The 4,614-nt window shown below is 40.8% G+C and overlaps 1 pseudogene; it reads left to right on the top strand.

The window, feature by feature from the left end:
• The first annotated feature begins 1,241 nt into the window (after positions 1 to 1,241).
• Positions 1,242 to 2,066, top strand: LOC108302631 (annotated as a pseudogene).
• The last annotated feature ends 2,548 nt before the right edge of the window (positions 2,067 to 4,614 follow it).

Here is a 4,614-nt window from a genome sequence, read left to right as displayed (position 1 = left end):
CATTTTCCAGTTAGTCCTTTGCAATGGGCAAGCACCCAGGACTTAAGTGTGCATTGGGGGTGGTAAAGACGGAGGAGCAGACCTAGAAAAACAAAGAAGCAAATCTTTACCGTTCAAAGGGGAACCTCATCCAATTTTGTGTCCTGGAGTTAATTCTCATCTTCCTTGTACTTTTTGTTTTAAGTTGAAATAGCTACATATACCACACACCCATTTCCCACAAATGTAAAACAAACCACGGACGAAAAACTTCTGAGGTTATTTCCCAGCTGAACAAAATCAAAAATAGATGAGAAATATTAGAGATTTAGCTCACTGACATTTTCAGTTTTATCAAAATTGTTCATCAAAGTGTCCTCTCAACTTCTGACCCAAGTTTTACCAACTTCCCTAAAGTTCCTCACTGAAGTCACTATTTTCTTCCACATCTTCTCCTTCCTTCCTTACTTATCACTTGCTTACTCGTAATAGTTTATAGTTTTCCGTCTGTTTATTTACAGGTCGAATTTCATATCTGAGGATGGTAAGGCTGTTTTCCAGTAGTCTTTTAACAAATCATATCAGACCAAAGACAAGCAGGCATCTAAATATATTATTAACCTGGCTATTTTTAAAGCATATTTATAGCTATTATGTCTCTTTCAAGTAGCAACACTTCCCTTCCTGGTTTTTGTGATCTCGAGAAAACTTCTCAGTCTCTTTTTAAAGCCCCATTAAAGGAACATAAGGCTGGACACCATGGCTCACGCCTGTAATCGCAGCACTTTTGAAGGCCAAGGCAGGTGGATCACTTGAGGCCAGGAGTTTGACACCAACCTAGCCAACATGGTAAAACCTCATCTGTACTAAAAATACAAAAATTAGCTGGGCATGGTGGCACGTGCCTGTAATCCCAGCTGCTCAACAGGCAGAGGCAGGAGAATCACTTAAAGCCACGAGGCAGAGGTTGCAGTGACCCTGGCTCACGCCACTGCACTCCAAAATTTTTTTCTAATTAGCTGGGTGTGGTGGCACATGCCTGTGGTCCCCAGCTGCTCAGGAGGCTGAGGTGGGAGGATCTCTTGAGCCTAGGAGGCTGCAGTGAGCCATAATCATGACACTTGCACTCCAGCTTGGGCAACAGAGTGAGACCTTGTCAAGGAAGGGGAAGGGGAAGAGGGAGGAAAAGGGGATGGGAAAGGAGAAAGAAGAAAATACTGAAGACCTAACAATGTTTTTGAAGGGAAAAGATGAAATAACATATGCAAAAATGTTTTGGATACTTCCTCTTTTTCTGGAACCATGGAGGGTGTAGAAGAGACGAATGTGGTTCCTGCTGTGCCAGAACCCTTAAGAAAAAGCAAAGGAATTTCACAGAGCTGAAGATCAAGTGCCTGAGAAAGAAGTTTGTCCAAAAGATGCTTTGAAAGGCAAGGAGGAAGCTTATCTATGAAAAAGCAAAGCACTATCGCAAGGAATATAGGCAGATGTACACAACTGAAATTCGAATGGCAAGGATGGCAAGGAAAGCTGGCAACTTCTGTGTACCTGCAGAACCCAAATTGGAGTTTGTCATCAGGATCAGAGGTATCAGTGATGTGAGCCCAAAGGCCTGAAAGGTGTTGCACCTTCATCAAATCTTCAATGGAACCTTTGTGAAGCTCAACAAGGCTTCAGTTAACATGCTGAGGATTGTAGAGCCATACATGGCATGTGGGTACCCAAATCTGAAGTCAGTAAATGAACTAATCTACAAACGTGGCAAAATCAAAAAGAAGCGAATTGCTTTGACAGATAACGTTTTGACTGCCCTATCTCTTGGTAAATATGGCATCATCTGCATGGAGGATCCGATTCATGAGGTCTATACTGTTGGAAAACGCTTCAAAAAGCAAATAACTTCCTGTGGCCCTTCAAAGTATCTTCTCCACAAGGTAGAATGAAGAAAAAGACCACCCATTTTGTAGAAGGCAGAGATGCTGGCAACAGGGAAGATTAGACCAACAGGCTTATTAGAAGACTGAACTAAGGTGTCTACCATGATTATTTTTCTAAGCTGGTCAGTTAATAAACAGTACCTGCTCTCAGATTGAAAAAAAAATTGTTTTGGAAATGGTAAGAGCTATAAAATGTAAAAAAACTCATTATTTTATGGCTGTCTATATTTTCTTGTTGGTAATATGATTATTTAGTACTCACCTTATAGAACTATTGTAAAGGTTAAAGGAAATAAAACAGCAAAGATGTTTAGCTTCATACTTAACACATAAGTGTTCAAAAATGTCAGCAGCAAGAATAGCAGCATTTCCAAATCCCATGTGGTAAGTAAGGCGCCTCTGATCATCCCCATTTTATAGCTGAGTAAACCGAGGTTCTGGGAGGTCAAGGAGACTCAGACTAAACTTCGGTCTTTTATGACTCATGGAGCCTGTTTACATCCCTGTGGCAGGCTGGTAGCAGAAACCCAGGGTTGGTGGGTAATGTTTGCAGGTTTTCCTATTTTGAAACATTAAGTGGGAAGCAGCAAGATCTGGTTCCTCCATACACGTAGCTAAGGATGCACATGAGACATCACCTGCCCTTGTCAGGACTGCCTCATCAGCATCTGCAGCTCAATCATATATTCAGGCAAAATGGAAAATTAAGTAAAATGAGGAGAACAGGATGGAGAGAGGCAATCTTTGCCTTTACTTTTAATTTTCATTTGTAAACAGCTAAAGAAACAAAGGCCAAAAAAAACAGTGATGAGATTATCTACAAACACTAAAACTCTAGACCTTTAGTCAAGAAATACCAGGTCAGTCAAACTTTTGAAACCTTCAATCTCATAGTTTAGGTTTACCAAAAAGCTGGTCCGGGCATGTGGATGGTGGGAGAGGGGCAGAAAAAGCCAAAAGACTCCTACCAGTTCTGTGCACGTGATCTGACAGGTTTGAGAGCTGCTTCTGGTAGGAAAAACAAAAAGCTCCCCAGGAAAGCCTCTTCCCATCCAGCTTTAGTTTGTCCAAAAAGAAGAAGGGAAAAAATAACTCAAGTCTTCAGCCAGGAACACCAGTAGGGGAATTAAAGAGCTGGGCACACAATAATTTTAAGTAACATCCGAGGAGATTTAAATAGCAAACATCAGCAGAAAAGAATGGGGAAACCTCCAGTGCACTGACTTCATTGATACCCCATTTATCAGCAATTACTGACTCCATTAAAGGCAGAGTTTACAGCAGAAAGAGAAGCAGAGCCTAAAATATGTCCCAGCAGATGGACGGAGAGTGTCGGTGATGCCGTATTTCAAAGGCATCTGCAACGTTGTTATCATTGAACGTGGAGTCAGAGAGGCAGCAGACAAACAGCGGCCCAAGAGCCAGCAAATGATTTACTTGACCCTGGATGGGTAAAACTGACAGCAAAAACCTCATTAATTCCTCAGGTCACTCTGGAAGACATTAATTTGGTTTGGACTCATGACGAGGGGAGATTTTCCAGACATACACCAGGAATTATGAAATCTCCATGGCCGGAGAAAGTATGTCCAAATCACTTTTTGCATAAATCATGCTGACTTTCTGAAGAAGGATAATATGCTTAATCAAGGGAGTTATGGAACTTCTTGTGCTTATTAGACAGAAAATATAACAGTATTTTATTTGGTTATCAGTTCTGGGACAGAGATTTTTTTTTCTTCCTCTTTAAGCTAAAGTCTTTTCCTGCCAGCATGGAAGAGATCCTTTGTAAGAGCTGGAAGAACCTAGATGTGCAAATAATTTCTTCATGCAAAAATAGCTTTTCTTTTTTTTTCTTCTATTTTCAAATAGGCATGGACATTGTGTGTGCCTCTCTTCTGAGTCCCAGCCAAGGTGTCAGCCTTCCCACCTTATCTAGAACTTTCTCAATACTGAACACACCCCTATAAATAACAATCATAGTGACTGGTGGTTTTATTTTGTATATTTTGATGGCGTGGGCCAAAACTAAGAAGTCTGGTATTGAGACAACTTGGGTTGAATTACTAAGTGTATAATCCTAACCAGAAAAACCTCTCTGTTCTCCCTCCAAGTCTGCGCGAGTCTGCACACAAGCACACATAAGGAGAACCAAAGTCCTCTGATCCCCCAAAATTACACAGGTCACTTCTAATCCTGTGTAATTTAATGACTCTTAATGACTTTTAAGCACTACAGTTTTCCCGAAAATCCTGCTTCTTTGTTTCATTGCTAACTTGGGAAGAAAAACGTGTGAAATATTTTTTGGGAAAAAAAGTTGTTGATTAAATCCAGGACAAAGCAGTCAGTTGGCTTATTTACATCAGTGAATCACTTCATTTTAGGGACACTCACAGAAAGATTAAGTGATTCAAAGTGGTCAGGAGAAAAAGAGAGAGGGAGATTGAGATTGAAATGCTGCTAGACAATGAGCTTATACCTGAGTGTCCGATGCATAAGCCGCAAGCCCTCTTTCCTGATGATATCTTCCCTTGTAAAAGTTACATTCATCATGTTTAGAGCAAGGTTATCTCTGGTTGAAGAGAACATGCATTAGTACATTTTACTCATTCAACACTGAACGCTCCCTATCAACAACCGTCAGCTTAAAGGGGACAAGGAGAACAAGAATTAATCACAGGAAGAGACAACCTAAGGG

The sequence above is a fragment of the Cebus imitator genome, unplaced genomic scaffold (assembly GCF_001604975.1).
Source record: "Cebus imitator isolate Cc_AM_T3 unplaced genomic scaffold, Cebus_imitator-1.0 Scaffold42, whole genome shotgun sequence".
Lineage (NCBI taxonomy): Eukaryota > Metazoa > Chordata > Mammalia > Primates > Cebidae > Cebus > Cebus imitator.
Note: the sequence above shows the minus strand (reverse complement) of the source record. Positions and strands in the feature narration are given on the sequence as shown.